The sequence below is a fragment of the Theropithecus gelada genome, chromosome 16 (assembly GCF_003255815.1).
Source record: "Theropithecus gelada isolate Dixy chromosome 16, Tgel_1.0, whole genome shotgun sequence".
Lineage (NCBI taxonomy): Eukaryota > Metazoa > Chordata > Mammalia > Primates > Cercopithecidae > Theropithecus > Theropithecus gelada.
The window spans coordinates 9,033,673-9,056,799 of NC_037684.1; the positions used below are offsets into that span (position 1 = coordinate 9,033,673).

The 23,127-nt window shown below is 42.9% G+C and overlaps 1 protein-coding gene and 1 non-coding gene across 4 annotated transcripts in view; both read right to left on the minus strand.

The window, feature by feature from the left end:
* Positions 1–23,127, minus strand: part of RFFL (ring finger and FYVE like domain containing E3 ubiquitin protein ligase) — an 80,978-nt gene that overhangs the window by 25,367 nt on the left and 32,484 nt on the right. The window lies entirely within an intron of this gene.
* Positions 18,154–18,260, minus strand: LOC112610503. Its single transcript, XR_003116395.1, has one exon. It is a non-coding gene; the product is annotated as a small nucleolar RNA U13 (small nucleolar RNA).

Genomic DNA, 23,127 nt, shown 5'->3' on the forward strand with positions numbered 1-23,127 from the left:
TCTCTCTTATCTACAAACCTCCTTCTGATGTTGAAAGAAAATGATCAGATCTTCACTCAGGGCTTGAACATTCCTTCCCAAACTCCCCTCACCCTCTTCTTAAAAGACAGACTTGGCAATTTAATCCTCAAAAACAGTGTCTAACTGCTGTCCTACAGAGCTTGCTTGAAGCCTACTAGGGTCTCCTCTTCCACTTTCCCTAAAGGGGAAAAAAATGGGAGATGTAGGGCCAGTAGTGAGTAAGAACATTTACTATTCCCTGTGGAAGAACCCTGTGATATGAGGCAAGAATGGCTAGCTAGCAAGTAGGATTTTGTCAGCTTGATAGGTATGCTAGTATTTCTTGGGAGACTTAGCCCTGCTGAACAGGAAAATAACAGTGTTAATAACAGAATAAAATAAATTACCTATTCCAGGTAGGCTTGGTACAGTCATAGTTAGAGGCAAGAGAGTAGATAATGTGATTTCAACCTACAAAGTCCTAGATTCCTAAGTAATTTTAAAACACTTCTCCGCTTGTTCACCTGCCCAAGGCAAATAATTTAAAGTAGATCAGTGGTTGTCATGAGTCTTCCCAAGAAGGGGAGAGAGGAGTAAAAGGGCCATGCTGGTTTGCAATGTAACTCCAAAACCAGCAAAAAACTAAGGCAGTAAAAAAATCCCCAAGGTTCTCATCCAATCTATTCTGATTTTAATTAACTGCTCTGTGCACCAAGGTAGTTCTGCAACAACAGGCTTTACACAAAAGCACAGACAGCTACATCTTGGAATCAACACACTTATGGTGCACCCATTGTATAACAGTTTACAAAAATCCTTTTAAAATACCTAAATAAAATGCCCCCAAACCTTAAAGAAATGCCTTTCTGACATGGCAAATCAGAAAAGGGCTGGAAAGCAAGCCTTACAGAATCATGTCCGGTTTGTTGAGGGTGGTACATCTACTGTCACTAACATATTTCTGGAATGGTTAAAAGCATCTATCTATGTTGTTAGTGCATAAAGAAAAGTATCCCACGTTACGAATCATTAGTACAGAATGGACTTAGCTTCATCTTGTATATTATCATTAAAAAGCAATTAAAGTACAATTGCAATGGTTTTGAAAGGAAATTCTGTGAAAAGCCTATCATTAGGGCTTAGGCTAAGTCTCTAAAATAACTGATAAGTAATTACATATTTTGAGAAGTAAAGAAGAAAGTAGCTACTCTCTGCTGGAAGAATGTTTATTTGCCAGGCACCGAGATAGGTACTTTTACCTAGTGTTATCGCATGTGATCCTCATAGTTCTGGCAAGGTAGATTAGTTCTTCCCATTTTCAGGTGAGAAAAAAGGGTTCGGAGAAGTAAAGTAACTTGTTAAAGGTCACAGCTAGAGGATAGCAAAGCCAAGATCTGAACCTTGGTCACTTAGACCTTGAAGCCCACCCTCTTGAAATGTAGTCCCGATTTAATTTAAAAAATCAATCTGTCTACCCTGTGGCCCATCCCCTCTGGCTTTTGCTTTCCATCTCTACAGGAACTTTCCTATCATCATACAGGTATGCTCCAGAATCTCCCAGATGTTAAAAACTCTTGTCATAATGGAAGTACAAATTACGACCACCAAGTGTTACCACCACTGGAATAGCTAAAATGGAAAAGAGATACTAGCAAATGTTGTAAAGAGCAACTGGAGCAGCCGGGCGCGGTGGCTCACACCTGTAATCCCAGGCAGGCAGATCACCTAAGGTCGGGAGTTCGAGACCAGCCTGGACAACATGGTGAAACCCCGTCTCTACTAAAAATACAAAAACTTAGCCAGGCGTGGTGGCACATGCCTGTAATCCCAGCTATTCAGGAAGCTGAGGCAGGACAATCACTTGAACTTGGGAGGCAGAGGTTGCAGTGAGCCCAGATCGTACCATCGCACTCCTGCCTAGATGACACAGCGAAACTCTGTCTCAAAAAAAAAAAAGGAAAAAGAGCAACTGGAACTCTAATATTGCTGGTGGAAGTGTAAATCACTGCAACCAATTTGGAAATTGTGTGTGTGTGTGTGTGTATGTGTGTACATGCACACACACATCTCTTTCCATGGCTTTGCAATTCTACATCTAGGCATATACCCAAGAGAAATTTATATTCACCGAAACAGTTTACAGGAATATCCATGGAAGCCCTACTGTAATAGCCTCAAGCTGAAAACAACTGAAGTGTCCATCAACAGTAGAATTATGTTTACAGAGCAATGAGAAAAAACAAACAACTGATACATGCAATAGTACAGACGAATCTTAAGTTGAACAAAAGAAGCAGGCACAAATGAATACATGGGAAATGATTCGTTTTACGTAAAATTCAAAAACAGGCAAACTATGGTGTTCAAAATCAGGATAGTGGTCATCCTGTGAGGCAGGATTATAGATGGAAGGCAGCCCAAGGGGCTTCTGATAACATTCTGTTTCCTAATCTGAATGCTGATTATGTAGATATGTTGACTTTGTAAAAATTCATCGAACTGTACACTTATAATTTGTATGCTTCTCTAGTTACACTTGAATTAAAAGTTTTTATGTTTTTGTTTTGTTTTTTTTGTTTTTTTGAGACAGGGTCTCTCACTCTGTTGCTCAGGCTGGAGTACAGTGATGCGACCATGGCTCACTATAGCCTGAACCTCCCAGGCTTACCTGATCCTCCTGCCACAGCATGCCGAGTCACTGGGACTACAGGCGCGCGCACCACCACACCTGATTTTTTGTATTTTTTTGTCGAGACGGGGTTTCATCAAGCTGCCCAGGCTGATCTCGAACTCCTGGGCTCAAGCAATTCACCCACCTCAGCCTCCCAAAGTGCTAGGATTACAGGCGTCGGCCTCTGCACCCGGTCTATATGACAGATTTTTTCTTTTTTTTTTTCTTTTTTTGAGACGCAGTCTCGCTCCATCACCAGGCTGGAGTGCAGTGGCGTGATCTTGGCTCACTGCAACCTCCGCCTGCTGGGTTCAAGCAGTTCTCATGCCTTAGCCTCCCGAGTAGCTGGGATTACAGGCACGCACCACCAAGCCCAGCTAATTTTTGTATTTTTAGTAGAGATGGGGTTTCACCATGTTGGGCAGGATGGTCTCGATCTCCTGACCTCGTGATCCACTCACTTCGGCCTCCCAAAGTGCTGGAATTACAGGCGCGAGCCACCGCGCCCAGCCAATGACAGATTTTTTTAAAGCACCTAGTCAAATATTTGTAATTTGTAAAAAAAAAAACCCAAAAAATAAAAAAAAAAAAACCCATTTTGACCACGCATTCTCTCCCTCCCCAGTAAAGCTCTTTTTCTGTGATCTCCTCTAAAATCAAATTCCTCCAAATATTTGACTCCACTTTTTTTTTTTTTTTTTTTTTGAGACGGAGTTTCACTCTTGTTGCCCAGGCTGGAGTGCAATGGCGCGATCTCGGCTCACCGAAACTTCTGCTTCCCGGGTTCAAGCAATTCTCCTGCCTCAGCCTCCCGAGTCGCTGGCATTACAGGCATACACCACCATGCCTGGCTAATTTTGCATTTTTAGTAGAGAGGGGGTTTCTCCATGTTGGTCAGACTGGTCTCAAACTCTCGACCTCAGGTGATCCGCCCACCTCGGCCTCCCAAAGTGCTGGGATTATAGGTGTGAGCCACCACGCCCGGCCGACTCCACTTTCTTAACCTCTAATTCACTCTTAAACTTTCTCCAATCTATCTTGAGCCAACCACTATTCCTAATCTCTTCAAGATCACCAAGGAATTCCAAGTGGCCAGATCTAATTGACACTTCTCTATCCTCATCTTAATCTCTCAGCAATGCTGGACACAAGCGACTCTCCCCCTTTAAACATCTCTTAGCTTCCAGCACTCTGCACCCGTGGCTTTCCTCCTACCTCAAAGCCTTTTTGCTGCTTCTTGACCCTCCCTTTGTTCTTAAATGTTGTGAGTGTCCAGGCTGTCTTGGGCCTCCCTCTCCACCCATACCTCAGGTTGCTTTAAATACCTTTCTTGGCGGGGCGCAGTGGCTCAGGCCTGTAATCCCAGCACTTTGGGAGGCCAAGGCGGGTGGATCACCTGAGGTCAGGAATTCAAGACCAGCCTAGCCAACATAGTGAAACCCCATCTCTACTAGAAATACAAAAAATTTGCCAGGCATGGTGACAGGCACCTGTAGTCCCAGCTACTTGGGGGGCTGAGATAGAAGAATCACTTGAACCTGGAATGCAGAGGTTGCAGTGAGCTGAGATCATGCCACTGCACTCCAGCCTGGGTGACAGAGCAAGACTCTCTCTCAAAAACAAAAGTAAAAAAAAAAATTAAAAACACTTTTCTTAAATCAAAGATTCACAAATTCCTACCTTCATCTTCCCTGCCCCTGCTGATGGGCTAAATCATCGTCTTTCATATATTAATCACATTTCCCTCCTTAGGCCTTTTAGATTTGTTGTTTGTTCCTTCTGCCTGGATTGGTCTCCCTAGAACTTCCTATGTTTAGCTCCTTCTTGTCATCCAAACGTCAGCTTTAATGTAATTTTCTTTTTTCTTTTTTTTTTTTTTCTTTTTTTTGTGAGAGATAGGGTCTCTTTCCACACTGGAGTGCAGTGGTTTGATCACAGCTCACTGTAAGCTCGAACTCCTGGACTCTTAAGGATCCTCCTGCCTCAGCCTCCCAAAGCTCTGGGATTACAGGCGTAAGCTACCAGACCCAGCCTTTTAATGTCATTTTCTAATTTCACCATAACATTTGGTATTAGCTGACATTATTTGCTTACTTATTAACTGCTTTACCTAACTGGAATAGAAATCCCATGACGGCAGGGACTTTGTGCTCCACTGAATTTCCAGAGTCTAGAATGGCTTCTTGGGTAAAAGAACAGCCTCTTAACAGGTTTCCTAGCTTTAATTCTTGCCTCTATCCAACTATTTCTCCACAAGGCATCACCCACTCCCCTCTTCCCCTCAAAACACACACTTAAAGCTCTTTAACGTTGCTTGTCCCTAGAAGTGATCTTCCTTGGATGGATTATCCAAGGCATCTACCCAGTGAAAGAAACCATGTTAACTCTTTGTACATAAAAATGTTTAAAAACTCTTCAAAAAAAAAAGTTCTTTCATGGACTCTTATTGCATTTTAGAATAAAAATAATCACTTCTTACATGGTTAAAGACCCTGACCACTTCTCCAATTCATACCATGCTACTTTTCTCACTTGCTAACTTCAAGCCATAGTGGGCTGGTGTGTGAAGAACCGAAAGGTCACTACCTTTCGGTTCTTCACACTGGGCTGGTGTGTATAAATGGGGGAGGACTCCTCATGTAGGTGATACCTGAGATGAGACCTGAAGGCTGAGAAAGGATTCTCTTTTACTGCACCCAGCTAAAAAGTATAATTCTAAAATGATGGCTGGGGATGGTGGCTCACTCCTACAATCCCAGCACTCTGGGAAGCCAAGGCAGGCGGATCACGTGAGGTCAGGAGTTCAAGACCAGCCTAGACAACATGGTGAAACCCCGTCTCTACTAAAAACACAAAAATTAGTGGTGTGGTGGCCAGCACCTGTGGTCCCAGCTACTCGGGAGGCTGAGGGAGAAGTATCGCTTGAACCCGCGAGGCAGAGGTTGCAGTGAGCCAAGATCGCGCCACTGCACTCCAGCCTGGGCAAAAGAGCGAGACTCCCTCTCAAAAAAATAAATAAAATAAAATGCCAATGACCTACATGTTTCATAGGCCCTGCTGGCTGGAAAGCCCAAGGTCTCTCTCCTCTCTCTGGTCACCCAAAGCTTGGGTTTCTTACCACCCAAGGCCCTTGGTGGGACAGGCCCTGACACAGCTGATTTATACCAACAACAGAATTTTTAAAATCACAATGTCCTGAGAACTCACCTGAAATTTAAAATCATCTCTTAGCTTGGAAGGCTGCTTACTTTTAAAATAAATTAGTCTGGCAAGCAACTTGAAATCCTTTGAAACTGTTTACTGGAATTTTGCAGTAAACCTGCCTGAGGTATCCAGCTTGACTTGTAAAGATTTAAAATGCTGGTGACAACACAATGAGCATAAAATAGGGCAACTGTTGCATTTGTAAGTAAGCAGCCTGCTGAGTAAACCATACTACTAACTGGTCTCATGTGCTGGGGGTGGGACAATGAAGCATGTTCTCTGTGATAGTGAGATTATTTCTGAGATATTTATTTTAAAATAAATAATTCAGTGGACAGGTACAGTGGCTCACACCTGTAATCCCAGCACTTTGGGAGGCCAAGGTGGGCGGATCACCTGAGACCAGGAGTTCGAGACCAGTCTGACCAACATGGTGAAACCCCATCTCTACTAAAAATACAAAAAATTAGCTGGGTGTAGTGGCGTGCACCCATAGTCCCAGCTACTCAGGAGGCTAAGGCAGGATAACTGCTTGAACCCAGGAGGCAGAGGTTGCAGTGAGCCAAGATCACATCACTGTACTCCAGCCTGGTGACACAACGAGACTCCATCTCCAAAGAAAAAAAAAGAAAAGAAAAGAAAAAAGAATTCAGAATACCTAAGTCACAGAGAAGACATGTATATGGTAGAACTTTAGAACCCAAGGCCTGAATTAGGATAAACAGCCCTGCTGAAATGGTACATGGGCTAGACATAAACAAGGAATATTTCACAGGCCAGAACTCAGGGGAGGAAAACATTTCCAAAGCTTTAAATACTAACAGACATTTTCTATCCTCCAAGGCAGTTCTTTGGATATGGGTAATGGATACATGCATATTTCCTAGGTAAGAATTTTATTTTAGGGCTAAAGTTTAAGAAGACAGAAGAGTTGGAGAGAAAGGTGGGGGGGAAAAAGGCTGTTCCCAAATATGTTTTATTCTGGCTTTAAAATCAGTCAGACCAACCTTAAATCCTGGCTCTAACATTGAATAAATGAATGAGCTTGAGTAAGTTGCCACTATGAGCTTCAGAGTAACAGGAACAAACTTCCTATACCTCACAGGCTGGACATAGAGGTGATGCTCAGTATAAAGGGGGATCATAACTTCACTGGACTTTTCAATCTTACATCAAGAGCAGAGGGCAGTAATAGACATTCAGTAAATAGCCATCATTATAATAAGGCATGGGTTCATGAGGATTAAATGTTTACCTTTGCCTCTCTCCAAACCAGCTTCCAGAGCCTCCATTCACACTGAGATGTCAGTAACATCAAAGACAACAAGGACTGGAGTCTCCTCTTTCCTTCAGTCCCCAAGTCATACTTTAATAAAGGATTGAAGCTTTAGACATGACATAATCTTCTGTGCTATTATTTCAGATGGCAGACAAGGGGAAAATTGGGGGAGTTATTCAGAACTTGGGGTTCCTGAAGTCCTTTCTCAGAAGATAACAAAGTATAAACATTACAAGACACCTAAAATGTGCCAAGTTCGTTGTTATGTTTGCATCTGTTGTCTTATTTAACACAATAATCCTACAAAACTCAGAATTAAAATGGTCTGATTTTTGTAGGATTCAAAAGTACCTTAAGCACCTTGTACAAAGTATAATACATAGAAAAGCCATTCCTGGGACTACAGAACTTTAATTTATACATCCCATAAATCATCTGCATTTCTAGTTTCTACAAGTTCAGGGTACCAGTGATATAGACCCCCAACTTTCTAAAGATAAAGCCTTTGATATTTAAGGTATATTTCAGTTTCTCTTCTTACTCACCTTTGCTCCAGTTGAGGAGGGGTTTCTGACTTGTCTCAACTGCAACTAATGCTCTATTTCATTGATTCATTTATTGAGACAAGTCTCTGTCACCCAGCCTGGAGTGCAGTGGCACCATCATAGCAAACTGCAGCATTGAGTGATCGTCCCACCTCAGCATCCTGAGTAGCTAGGACTACAAGTGCCCACCACCTTGCCCAGCTAAATTTTTTTTTTTTTTTTTTTGTAGAGACAGGATCTCACTATGTTACCCAGACTGGTCTTTGAACTCCTAGCCTCAAGCAATCCTCCTACCTGGGCCTCCCAAAGTGCTGGGATTACAGGCAATGAGCCAGTGCACCTGGCCTACCTTCCTTTTAATAAGTGTTGTCAGCCGGGTGTGGTGGCTCATGCCTTTAATCCCAGTGAAACCTCGTCACCACTAAAAAGACAAAAATTAGCCAGGCACGGTGATGGGTGCCTGTAATCCCAGCTACATGGAGGCTGAGGCAGAAGAATTGCTTGAACCTGGGAGGCGGAGGTTGCAGTGACCCGAGATTGCACCACTGCACTCCAGCCTGAGAGACAGAGTGAGACTCCATCTCAAAAAAAAAATAAAATAAGTATTGTCACTGGGTAACTAGTAAATAATAATGAAAGCAAATCCTTAGTGCTCAGGGCCTTACTCCTTACTCTACCCTATTCTTTCAGTTCTTCCAACACCAAGGTTATTTTGGCTTTAGGAATCTCTCTCCCTCAAGCTATTCAGCTATTCAGCTATTCTCTCAGCGTGGAGCACTGTTGCCACCTCACCTCCCTTACCTATCATTTATTTACATCATTTATTTCCTCAGGGAAACCTTTCCTGATCCTGTCTGTGCTCTCATAACATCTTTTTTTTTTTTTTTTTTTTTTTTTTTTGAGACAGGTCTCACTCTGTCACCCAGGCTGGTGACATAGTGGTGCGATCACAGCTCACTGCAGCCTCAATCTCCCAGGCTCAAGTGATCCTCCCACCTCAGCCTCCCAAAGGGTTGGAATTATAGGTGTGAGCCACCATGCCTTGCTTCATAGAATCTTATACACTTCCTTATAACCAGAATTGATTTATCAGACTATTTAGCATGAATCTCCAGTACCTCTGGGGAACGTAAGAGGAACAACAGGCAAGGTCCTTGAATCTCATGATGATTACATTCTGGGGGAAAGAGCATTCTAGCAGCACTGTGTCTAATCAACTGGCTAACAATTTGTATAATTCTTTTTTTTTTCTTTTTTTGAGACAGAGTCTCGCTCTGTTGCCCAGGTTGAAGTACAGTAGCACGATCTCAGCTCACTGCAACCTCCACCTCCCAAGTTCAAGCAATTCTCATGCTTCAGCCTCCTGAGTAGCTGGGATTATAGGCACGTGCCACCATGCCTGGCTAATTTTTTGTATTTTTAGTAGAGATGGGGTTTTACTATGTTGGCCAAGCTGGTCTTGAACTCCTGACCTCAAGTGATCTGCCCGCCTCAGCCTCCCAAAGTCCTAGGATTACAGGCATAAGCCACCATGCCCAGCCTGTATAATTCTTTTTAAACTATTTTTCTTCTATATTTAGGGTGTGGAAATTGAAACAGGAAACAAGAGTGAGTCTATTTCACAGCTTTATTCTCAGCCTTAATGCCAGGTAATCAACACATACTTGTTGAATTATTAACTAATAATAACAGCAATAGAGTGCTTTTTTAAAAAAATAGGACAGAAATTCATGCTTAAAATCGCACAATTGGCAAGGCATGGTGGCTCACACCTGTAATCGCTGAGCGTGTAAACGCCTGTAATGCACTTTGGGAGGCTGAGGCCAGCGGATCACCTGAGGTCAGGAGTTTGAGACCAGCCTGACCAACATGGCGAAACCCCATCTCTACTACAAATACAAAAAATTAGCTGGATGTGGTGGTGCACGCCTGTAGTCCCAGCTACTCAGGAGGCTGAAGCAGGAGTATCGCTTGAACCCGCGAGGCGGAGGTTGCGGTGAGCCAATATTGTACCACGGCACTCCACCCTGGGTGACAGAGTGAGACTCTGTCTCAAAAAAAAAAAAAAAAAAAGCCAGAAACTGCACAATTATGATTCCAGGATGATCAGTAAATTAAGGATTTTAAACACATATAACCACAGCAATACCTTGAAGGAAAGACTGAAGAGAATTATTTGTCTGCTGAGATTACTTGAAAAACAAAAGAAAATAAAAATGGTTTAAATTGTTATTATAGAAGGACGAAACCAGAAAAGGAGAGCCTGGAAGAGGAATAAGACCGTCACTTCCATCTCTTACTAAAAAGACACAGAAGGCTTCAATGCCTTGACTGTTGTTTTGGATTGGAATGGTGCTGCAATGCGAACTGTAAATACGAATAAACATGAAAACAACAAATGCAGACGTAAAATAAAGACACGCTAGAAATCAAAGAAACCGACCTCTACCAGACACACCCAGGTCTGGGTGTACCTTTGCCTGCTGTTCCTGACTTACATAGCCCAAGCAAGGTAGAAGGAGAAACATAACAAAATGATAACAGGAAACGAGAGAGCAGAGGGTCTTGGAACATAAACTGTTAAAATAATAATATGAATAAGGGGGAAAGGAGAGAGATTTCACTTCCTAATAGCAATAAGTGAGCTCTTTTTCTTAAGCGGTAACTGTTAACAACTGAAAAACATACATAATAATCACAAGTTATAAATGTTCTCAGAAACTCCCTGGTTTCAACTATTCTATGACAAATATCTGCAGAGGGACCTCAGCATCTGCTATGAAGTTCAGGGAAAAGTAATTCTAACCAACGGAGCTGTGCCAAAATATCACCCCCGGGGTCTGACCAATTAAATGGCTGCTTCTTAGTGTGGCGTTTAGGAGAGATGACAGATTGAACACTGCAGCAGAGAAACCTACACTTTCATTTCAACCCAGGCATTCTGCCCCAAAGGGCGAGTCAATCAGGAAACAAAGCAGTTCAGGGTAAAGTCTTCTAACAACGCGGAAAACAGAATAAATGGACCTGCAGTTTAATTACAGCAGGATCCTTCTTCCATCGAAACTGATGACAAAGCTCATCAAGAATAAAGAGACTCTGATCCCCCTACTACTCTGGTGCAGGAAACAGGATTTACCAGATAAGCTCCTCTGTACCTTCTACTGAAGAAGCTGCTTTCACAAGATATTATCACAATGACTGACTAATGGGTAACCAGGATTTTATTTTTAAATGAAGGCAGGGACTAGGTGAAGGGGTTTCTGGCACTCCAATGCACTGAGAAAATACAGCACTTCAGGACAGGAATTCTGTCTAGACTCAAAATTATGCAATTTATCTTTCCAAAGTGGACTGCAGAAAAATGACTGCAGCCAAATGTACCATGGTATAGAATGAATTCTGGTGTGAACTCCTTTAATTTCCTCAAAACAATAAAACCTGCTACATTGAAAAGATCATTGAAAGGATTAAAATAATGCACGTCAAAGCATTTACCCCAGAGCCCAGCAAACAATGGGTGTTCAACAGAAATTGGCTGTAAATAATTTAAACAAAGTATTTTTTAAGGTTATTTTTTTTGTTGTTGTTGTTGTTTTAACACAGAAAGGCCCAATAAGGTTCCCAACTTTTTTATTTATTTTTGAGACAGGGTCTCCCTCTGTTACCCAGACTGGAGTGCAGTGACATGGTCTTACTCACTGCAACTTCTGCCTCCTGGGCTCAAGTGCTCTCCAACCTCAGCCTCCTGGGTAGCTGGGATTACAGGCACAAACCACCATGCCCAGCATTTTTTTTTTTTTTTTTTTTTTTAAGACAGTCTCACTCTGTCACCCAGGCTGGAAAGCAGTGGCGTGATCCTGGCTCACTGCAGCCTCTGCCTCCCAGGCTCAAGCGATTCTCATGCCTCAGCCTTCCAAGTAGCTGGGATTACAGGCGCTCACCATCACGCCTGGCTAATTTTTGTGGTTTTAGTAGAGACGGGGTTTCACCACATTGCCCAGGCTGGTCTCAAACTCCCGACCTCAAGCAATCCACTACCTTGGCCTTCCACAGTGCTGGGATTATAGGGGTGAACCACTGCGCCCAGTCCATTAAGGTTCTTTAAAAAGACAATGTTTATCAGCTCTATTCCTCTATCTGCTTTTTAAAAATTTAGGGGCCACGCACTGTGGCTCATACCTGTAATCCCAGCACTTTGGGAGGCTGAGGCAGGTGGATCACAAGGTCAGGAGATTGAGACCATCCTGGCTAACACGGTGAAACCCCATCTCTACTAAAGATACAAAAAATTAGCCGGGCGTGGCGGCATGCACCTGTAGTCCCAGCTATTCGGGAGGCTGAAGCAGGAGAATGGCATGAACCCAGGAGACAGAGCTTGCAGTGAGCCGAGATGGCGCCACTGCACTCCAGCCTGGGTGACAGAGCGAGAATCCGTCTCAAAAATTAATTAATTAATTAAGCAGGTATGCCAATACCTCTAATCAGGCTCAATTTAGTTTTTAAACCACTCCTCTAAGAATTAAATGACTATACTTCTTCCACCAGTTCTTAATTATATAATCCCCTGAAAAACTTCTCAGAGGTGGTCAGAGTGGTTCATCCTCCTTGCAGCCCCAGGCTGTTAAATCTCTTCCCAATTCCACCCCATTGCTAATGAGTTTGTTACTACCCACAACTCTGCAGTCCAGCCAGTTTAGAATTTCTCCCTTAGCTCCTCAACCCTTCTCTGCCAAATTCAAAGAATGAACATACACCTCTGGTCTCCACTTGGTGCACTGTAATTGCTTGCACTGCACTGAAGTCAGATAGGATTTGGTGATAAATCCAGGATGAATTGAGACTAAGCACCCCCTTCTTCCCACAGACCTTTAGCTTGGTTTGATGTTTGATCTCAATCTGAAAATTATGCTGACTTTCTGAAATGTTTTCTGCTCCTGCCAGGAGGATGTGATCTACCCGGTATCTATGCCAAGCAGCATAAATGAATAGACATTTCTAGTTTTCCTGGTGTCATAAAAACCTTTGTATCGTCTCCAAATTCTCTCCTTGCCAGGAACACCTGTGCTCAACCTGATCTTCAGGTTTTACTATTGGCCTATATCCCACAACAAAGTGCAAAATGCCTCATATTCACCACTCTTTAGATAGAGTCAAGAAAAAAGACACCTGAGCTGATAGCAGAAAGGAATGTTGTTCTCACCGCTTTCACACACAGTCACTAGAACATCCACATTGAGATATGCTGCTACTTTACCCTTTTGCTCCTGGAATTACAAAGTGGAAAGACAGACGATTTTCTTTGCAATATGGCAAGAGTACAGAATGCGCACACACACACACACACATACACACCCCACATTATCAAAACCTTCATCTGTCCCATTATAGTATCAGACCAGCAGAATGGACCTGGTTCAAGTGGTTGTGATAATCCACAAAGATCCCGAGATGACTTGAGCAGATGGTTATCCTATAACCAATCCAGTCCTCTAATGAACGTAATAAAGCACATTTCACAGTAGGAAGCAATGGGAAATGGGAGGTGGGTTCAGAAAATAGGGGCTGCTGAGATTGTTTACCAGCTGAGTGACCCCAAGCAAATTACTTACTTAATCTCTTCTCCAGAGACTTGCCAAGGGGTGAAGCAATTCAGCAGCTAGCATTAGATGCAGCCTCCAGTACTCAAGGAAAGTTTGAATTCAAAGACTTAAAAAAAGTTCACAAACACCCGGTAGTCATTTGTAAACCACGCTCAGAAAACACTCAAAAGTTAGGCTAAAAATTCTGGAAACCATCAAAAGCAAACTGTTATTTAAAAGAATGGGCCAGGCGTGGTGGCTCACGCCTATAATCCCAGCACTTTCGGAGGCCGAGGTGGACTGATCACTTGAGGTCAGGAGTTCAAGACCAGCCTGGCCAACATGGCGAAACGCTGTCTCTACTAAAAATACAAAAATTAGCCAGAGCTGGTAGTGGGCACCTATAATCTCAGCTACTCAGGAGGCTGAGGCAGGAGAATCGCTTCAGCCATGGAGGCGGAGGTTGCAGAGAGCTGAGATCGCACCATTGCACTCCAGCCTAGGTGACAGAGTGAGATTCCATCTCCAAAAACAACAACAACAACAACAACAAAAAAACAATGGGCCTGTTGTAGTGGCTCACACCCGTAATCCCAGCTACTGGGTGGCTGAGGTGGGAGGATCACTTGAGCCTGGGAGATCAAGGCTGCAGTGAACTGTGATCGCACCACTGCACTCCAGCCACTGTACTCTAGCCTGGGTGACAGAGGGAGCCTCAGTCTCAAAAAATAAAAATTAAAAAATAGAAGGCGGTAGCCAGATGTGGTAGCTCACACCTGTAATCCCAGCAATGTGGGAGGCCAAGGAAGGAGAATCACCTGAGGCCAGGACTTTGAGACCAGCTCGCAGCCTGGGCAACACAGCAAGACCTCACTCTGGTGCCAAGGCTGGATGTGATGTACTCTTGGTCACTGCTGCCTTGACCTGGGCTCAGGTGATCCACCCACTTCAACCTCCTGAATAGCTGGGACTACATGCACATGCCACCATACTCAGCTATTTTTATTTTTGTAGAGACAGGTGTCTCACTATATTGCCCAGACTGGTCTCAAACTCCAGGGCTTAAGCAATCCTCCCGCCTCAGCTTCCCAAACTGTTGGGATTACAGGCATGAGCCACTCCCCAGGCTCTACCAAAAATATATATATATATATGTGTGTGTGTGTGTGTGTGTGTGTGTATATATATAAATAAAAGGATGGAGGCCAGGCACAATGGCTCATGTCTGTAATCCCAGCACTTTGGGAGGCCAAGGCGGGTAGATCACCTGAGGTCCGGAGGTCGAGACCAGCCTGATCAACATGGAGAAACCCCATCTGTACTAAAAATACAAAATTAGCCAGGTGTGGTGGCACATACCTATAATCCCAGCTACTCTGGAGGCTGAGGCAGGAGAATCGTTTCAACCTGGGAGGCGGAAGTTGTGGTGAGCTGAGATCACGCCATTGCACTCCAGCCTGGGCAACAAGAGTGAAACTCTGTCTCAAAACAATAAAAAATAAATAAAAAATAAAATGATGGTGAATTATAGGCTAAAATTTCCCACTGTTATTTTAAAAAATAGCCAAACACAGACTGAATCCCATATCTACCAAAAGTAACATCAGCAGTCAATTCAGTGGCTTCATTTTATAAATCATATGGATGCAGTATGTTATAAACTAGGAAAAACAACCATGCCCAGGAAGAAAGAATGGTCCCTAGAAGAAAGACATGCATATGGATAAAGGCAAGGGCTGTAAAGACTAGTTATGTTAGCTTCTTTTCAAACCCAAAATGGAGACTTCTTCAGCCAAGCTCAAATATTAGAAGTCTTAACTTTTTAACAGCACCAAGTTTCAAAACACAGGCATACAAGTTACAGTAGACAAACACATCCTGTTTGCACTTGACTTCCCGTTTTGGGCTATCTGATCTCTTTCCATTGCTGTACCCTAGACCTTCAACAAATAGGTAACCTTTCATATCTGCCACCAACTGGTTCACTAGACAGCATTTCAGTGACAATAAAGTACATTATTATATGAGTCAGGTAAAAGATCCACCTAACAAGCACCAAAAACCAATCATGAGTGTCTAAGACACTTTCTGGATTTCCCATGCTTTGTACTGACATCTGACTTAAGCAATAAAAACTTAACACAAATAGTGCTGAGATAAAGAAATTAACCCTGAAACAAAACTTGGAATATGAGGGCTGGAAAAAAGAGCAAGAAAAATTGAAAATGTTTTAATAATTTAATGTTAGCACCCTTTTCAAATGCAGAATGAACGGATTCCAAGAAGGGAGTGACTGAGACAGCTAAACCGCCCTTTGGTGAAAACTGCCTCAAATCCAACCGGCTACCAACTGGACAGTCTACTTTTCAGCATTGCAAAAGCCTTCAATTTTAGACAGCTAAAGCCTCCATTTCAAGTGCAACTTTCCACTACTTTCAAAGATTTGGTGGTTTCCTAGGCCACATTCAGTTCTAGAAGTAAACACTGGGCAACAAATACCCCAGTTTAATGAGCAAGTCATTTAGCCTCTTTGGGTCTGTTTTCTCATCTGGAAAACAGGAAGGTTGAACTACACTCATCTCTAATGTTTTCTCCAGCTATAGAAAAAAATTGAGGATTCAATATTAACGGTTAGCAGAAGTTTCTATGGCTTCCTGCATTATTTCTTTGGTCAAATAAGATGCCTCTGACATCCCACATCCCACACTGTGAATAAAATGCCCTGATCTACCTCCCCAGTACCCAAAGATTTTTTTTCCCTTTCCCTTTCACTTGAAACATGCATCAGAAAATTTCCCTCTTGAAAGCAATACACTGACAAATTTTAAGTCCTGTTCTTTATACAAGGTCTTTTATTAAGATCTTAATGTAATCACCAGTCAATTCTTATGCTGCTCATCCAATTCATGAAGGAACTCGAGCCACAAAAGGATGGAGAAAATCCGACCAGCAGCATATGGCACACCCACACAGTAACTGCTAATGGGGAAAGAATGAGGCAAAATCTGGGTAAAAAAAAAAAGGAGTGGTAAAGAGAAGTTCAGTGAGTCAGTGCAAGGGAAAACACAGGTTAATAGAAAAGAAAGAAAAGGAAATGTGAAAGGAACAAGAAAAGCAAAAAGGGAGGGAATCTATAAACCATGATCAGAAATTTAAAAATCTGAAATTCTGTTCAGTTTTTCATTCATTCACCCAATAGATATCGAATGCCCACTATGTGAAGGAACTGAACTAGACACTAGGGGAAAGACAAAGGTCAGCCAGACAGATCCGCTCAGTGAGGCCATGGTCTAGTAGGAGATAGGTACGTACACAAACAACTATAATAGATGGCAGAAAGTGTAATGTGCCACAAATGAGACATAAAAGAGAATTCTCTGCTATGAGACTCAGGAAGAAGTGATTACTCCCAGTGAGGGATCAGACTAGGGAGCCTTCATGAGAAGAATGCCATTCCAAGCCAAAAGCACAACAGAAACAAGGATACTCAAGTAGGAAATCAAGGACATACAGGAGCAGTGAGTAACTGGCAATAGCTAGTGATCCAGAGAGCCATGTCTAAATTGGATAGCTGGAGTGGAGCCAGACTGAGTATTCAGAAACTAGCTTTAGTATCTGAATTTAAGTCTAGTGGAAGAGGAAGGGGACAGGGAGGAGTTGATAGACTAGGAGCCAGAGGAAACTCAAAAACTTAACCCATAAAATTAAGATAATAAAATCAACACAAAATCAGTGAGAACAGATATGTAAAGTTCCTCCAAAGAGAGAATATCTTCCAAACCAAAAGCAAGAAGAGAACAAAAAGGCTTGGATGACTATATGAATACACAGGTATTTAAACAAAGAATGTGACCACATCTAAGAAAGATTAGCAAAGAAATCTGGAAAAATCTAGAAAAAACAAGGAGGGGCATTGACTCCAGAACTGCGCAAGGCCGAGAAATACTAGAGGGAGGTGACACAACATCTCCGCAGTGGAACAAGGTGGTTATTTCATGAAGCTTAGATGGGAACAGCATATAAAGTAGCACATAGGGGTATGGGCTCTTAGAGGCAGAGGGACTTGGTTCAAATCTCAGTTCAGCATCTTATCAGCTTAAAGAGAGTCTTGGTTTCCTCATTTGTAAACTGAAGATAATTGTGGCTACTTTGCAGGAGGATCACCAGGAGAATAAAATGGCCTACTGTATGCAAAGTACTTAATACAATACCAGGTATTATGGGAGACAATCAATAATCTTTTTTGTAACTGTATTCTGCCCTAAAAACCATTCTATCTTATAAATCCATGCTCACCAAGCAAGCTTGATATTATTAAATTTGATTGCCAGATCTCTTGATACTGAAAAGCAATTATCCTAACAAATTCCAGAATCCTCTTAACAGAAAAGGAATCCTTCATTCTAAAATAATAAATTGGCATTCCATTCTGAGCTCAATCACTCAAGTCTGAATACAATCCTGTCTTCAAGACTAATTATTTCCAGGTTCTCAACAAAATACATTTTCTGACCCAAGACTAGACTGACGACACAGTGACCAAAATCCTGAGGGGTCATCCTGAGAAGCTAGATTGGCATCACCCTGGCCAGCCCTACCTAACTTGTATAATACTTTCCCATACTTCTCCTCCACCTTCCTCTCATACCCTTCAATCACGCACTATAGTGAAGCACTTTACCTTCCTCTCTAACCGTATAGAGGTCCAATATCCCATCTTATCCATTTTTGCATTTTCCTCCATATCCCAATATAACTTGCATCAAAAGAACCACAATAAATATTTACTGTAAAACACAATTTTGCTTAACAACACAAGCCACTGCATTCCACCATTCCCACAAGCTGAGGCCTCTTTCTGATTTATTTTTCCCACATCAGATGGGTAATGCACTGACTTTGTAGTAACAAAGCTTGAGGGAGGCACATCTCATACATGTGCATGAAAATCCAATCATTACACTTATGAACAACAAAATAATCCCCTTTCTAATTTACCGAACTCTTATTCTATCCTTTTCTTCCCCCCTTCCTTCCCCTCCCCCACCTCTCCATTCCTAAACTGCCAGATTATTATAGAAAAATAAGAAGACTTTATTTAACTGGGTTGCTAACAAATTCATACAGCTGGAGCTAAGCCATCACTGGACTCTAAAAACCTTTCATTTATCTCTAGCTGATGTCCTGATAGGACTTTCCAAAAAAACAGCGTCATGCAAGGTTTAGGAGCATGGGGCCTGGGTCAGACCGAACTCATAGTCTTCTTTCTGTGTGACCTGTCAAGGTGATTAATTCCCTAAGCATCATTTTTCTCATCTGTAAAATGAAGTACCTAAATGAGGTCATTCACACAAACCCTTAACACTAGAACAGTGACCGGCTTAGAGTAGGTGCTTAGTAAATACCGATACAACAGCTTTTAAAATCTTGCCTTTACACACATGCTCCTCTATGGAAGTTTGTACAAGGCAAACTCTTTGTGATCTTCCTTTTTCTTCAATTCCCAACTTCCCTAAGAAAGTAGCTGGTACTCTGCCTTCACTTCTCCATCACATACTCATTCATAAACTCAATTTCATTCTGCAGAAAGCCCTTTCTCCATGGTCACCAATGATCTTCTAATGGATAAATGTGTGGCTCTTTCCTACATCCTCAACCTTCATGATCTCCCTGCAGCCCCATACACCCACAACCTACCCATATTCTTCCTTATGAAGCTGTCCTCAGAGGGTTACCAAGAATTATGGACAGAAATATAACTTTAATTAAGCATTAGGTCAGGTGCAGTGGCTCGCCTGTAATCCCAGCACTTTGGGAGGCTGAGGTGGGTGGATCACCTGAGGTCAGGAGTTCAAGACCAGCCTGGCCAAAACGATAAAAACCCATCTCTACTAAAAATACAAAATTAGCTGAGTGTGGTGGCACACACCTGTAGTCCCAGCTACTCAGGAGGCTGAGGCAGGAGAATCACTTGAGCCCGGGAGGCGGAAGTTGCAGTGAGCCAAGATCATGCCATTGCCCTCCAGCCTGGGCCACAGAGCAAAACTCCATCTCAAAGCAAAACAAAACAAATCAAAAAACACATTAATCAGGCTGGACTTTGACGCATTTCCTTGTAATGGTTAAGTCACACGGCACTAGATACTGACCATTTGCATCCCTACTGTTTCTAAAGATAGGATCTCTGACTTTAGAAGCATGAGGCTTTTTTTTAAGAATTGCTTGACATATTTTTCAGATCCCGAATTCTGGTAAAACAGCTTATGTCAACCAGTTTGAAGACCCTCAGAGAGAAACGAAATCAGCATAATACAGTTTTTTCATCTCCTGGTCCCATTACGTCACCTTTCTCTCTCTGGTCAACCAACAATCACCACACTCCAGCCCACTCCAAAATCCTTAAAAACCCTAGCTCCAAACTCCTCAGGGGGATGTATTTGCAGTTCTCTCTCATCTCCTCATTCTGCAGCCCTACAATTAAACCCCACCCCCATGTCTTGGGTATTGACTTACCACACATCAGGCAGCACACTTACTCCCAATACACTTGAATTCTCCTTATAGGCTCCTTTTCCCACATTGGCTCCCACTGCAGGCGCAGTAGCTTGACTCACCTTTGACATCAATGACCACTCTTGCTCCCTTATTTTCCTTCCCTGGTTCCTCCTTGTGCCCCCTACATAGGCCCCAGGGCTCTGTACTCCTTACTCTTCCCTCTTCCTTTCCTTCTCTAGTGAATTTTACTTCCACTTTTTTTTTCTTTTTTTTTGAGACGAAGTTTTGCCTGTTGCCCAGGCTGGAGTGCAGTGGCACGATCTTGGCTCACCACAACCTTCGCCTTCCAGGTTCAAGTGATTCTCCTGCCTCAGCCTCCCCAGTAGCTGGGATTACAGGCATGTACCACTACACCCAGCTAATTTTGTATTTTTAGTAGAGACAGGGTTTCTCCGTGTTGGTCAGGCTGGTCTCGAACTCCCAACCTCAGGTGATCTGTCCGCTTCAGCCTCCCAAAATGCTGGGGTTACAGGCGTGAGCCACCACGCCCAGCCTGGTTCTACTTTTTAAATGCATCCTGCAAGTATCCCGTTCTATGTCCACTGCCATAACCTGCCCTATCTGCCATGATCCTTCTCAAGAAGGGAGACAAACACTTCCTTACTGGTCCCTTTTTTGTGACTCTCTATTCTCTACAGAGTAGCCAGGGTATCCTTTTATTTAGAAAAAGAATCTCTGCTTGTCACTTTCTGTTTTAAGCCTTCAATGGTGTCCCACCACCTTTTTTTTTGAGACAGAGTTTTCGCTCTTGTTACCCAGGCTGGAGTACAACAGTGCAATCTCGGCTCACTGCAACATCCACCTCCCGAATTCCAGCAATTCTCCTGCCTCAGCCTCCTGAGTAGCTGGGATTACAGGCATGAGCCACCATGCCTGGCTAAAATTTTTTGTGTTTTTAGTAGAGACGGGATTTTATCACATTGGCCAGGCTGTTCTCGAACTCCTGACCTCAGGTGATCCACCTACCTCAGCCACCCAAAGTGCTAGGATTACACATGTGAGCCACCATGCCCAGCACCACCACACTTTTGAGTGAAGGCTAAACTCACTATCTAGCCCACAAAGTCCCCATGTGATGTGGGCTCTGCCTGCCTCTCCCACTTTACCTCATGCAGCTCTCCCTCTTCACTCACCTCGCTCTGTCCTCAGTCACCTTCTTTCAATTCCTCAAAAATTATAAATTATTTATTGCCCCAGGTCCTACAAACTTGGGGTTCCTTTTCTGGCCGAAACATTCTCCTTAGCTCTTTTCACAAGACTGGCTCCTTCTCAGACTGCAGTTCACCTTCCCTATAACATAACTGTCTGGCACACAGTAGGAGCTTACCAGGTATTTGTGAAAGGAACAGATTTCATATTCTTCAGTCAGGTAACTCCCAAAAGTGAGTATCTGGAATCAGTCTCACCCTTCAGATTTCTAAATGCCTGCTAAACCTCCATATCTCAAATTTAGTATAGAAATGTCTCATTTCTAAATGCCTGCTAAACCTCCATACCTCAAATTTAGCATACTAGATATAAAAAACCAAGCTTTCATCTTTTCCCAAATCAGTTTCTCCAGTTTTCTGAAATTACATGAGCAATATGACCCACAGTTTCCACTTCAGAACAATAAATTTCCCTTTCATTTGCTTCACCTATCCAAAATTACAATCACCTTTAAAACTAAATTTGGCCGGGCACGGTGGCTCAAGCCTGTAATCCCAGCACTTTGGGAGGCCGAGACGGGCGGATCACGANAGCCTGTAATCCCAGCACTTTGGGAGGCCGAGACGGGCGGATCACGAGGTCAGGAGATCGAGACCATCCTGGTTAATACGGTGAAACCCCGTCTCTACTAAAAAGTACAAAAAACTAGCTGGGCGAGGTGGCGGGCGCCTGTAGTCCCAGCTACTCGGGAGGCTGAAGCAGGAGAATGGCGTGAACCCGGGAGGCAGAGCTTGCAGTGAGCTGAGATCCGGCCACTGCACTCCAGCCTGGGCGACAGAGCCAGACTCCGTCTCAAAAAAAAATAAATAAATAAAAATAACTAAATTCAAATATCACTTCATTCATTCATGCATTCAACCACTTATTCAACAAGTACTGAGTGCCTTTTATGAGGCAGACACTATGTTAGATACTCGAAAGCAAAGCAGATATATTTTTGTCTATTATATATCAAACAATCATATAAATATTGAATTATAAACTAAAAGCAATGAAGGAAAAATGCCAGAAACCATGAGAAAAAAATGAGAGGCATCAAGAAACACTGTTCTAATGATGGGCTGATTTAATGAAATATAATTTACCCTAGGCAGACTGCAAGGAAGAGCATACTAGACAAATGATTCAAACAAGTCCTAGAAGCAGGAGAGATAAGATCTATCTCAACGTACATACCATCTTGCCTTACGTATTATACCTATCTGTCCCCGCACCACACTCATTTTACTGATAGCTACCTGAAAGAAAGGACATAGAGTGTCTCTTATGTGCTAACACAACACCCCCAGGAGATACTGAGTCATTGGTCTGGTACCTAGGAGCTTATGCTTGTAAAAAGCTCCCAGATGACTCTATATGCAGCCAAATTTGTAAATCATATGCCCAAACTACCCATTTAATAAACATGTATTGATTATTCTCTCATGAAAAATCTCTATGGTCAGTGTGGTAAACTGTATCTAAAATTGGTGGTAGGCCAGGGGCGGTGGCTCACGCCTGTAATCCCAGAACTTTCGGAGGCCAAGGCGGGCAGATCATGAGGTCAGGAGTTCAGGACCAGCCTGACCAACATGGTAAAACCCCATATCTAATAAAAATACAGAAGTTAGCCAGGCGTGGTGGCACGCAACTGTAATCCCAGCTACTCATGAGGCTGTGGCAAGAGACTCACTTGAAACCGGGAGGCAGAGGTTGCAGTGAGCTGAGATCACACCACTGCACTCCAGCCTGGGCGACAGATTGAGACTCTGTTTCAAAAAATAAAATAAAATAAAATAAAATTGGTAGTAATAATCCAAACCACACTGCAAGCTCTTTTGCAATGTGATTTTTACCCTCTGTCCTTTAGAGGTGAAGTCAATGTCCCCTCCTCTTGTATCTGGGCAAAAGTGATGATGTATGACTGCCAGGCCTAGGTCTTAAGAGATCCTGCAGCTTCTGTTATGGCCCAGCCACCATGAAAAGGAGCTCGAGCTAGAATTTTTTTTTTTTTTGAGACGGTCTCAATCTGTCGCCCAGGTTGGAGTGCAATGGCACAATCTTGGCTCACTGCAACCTCTGCCTCCCGGGTTCAAGTGATTGTCC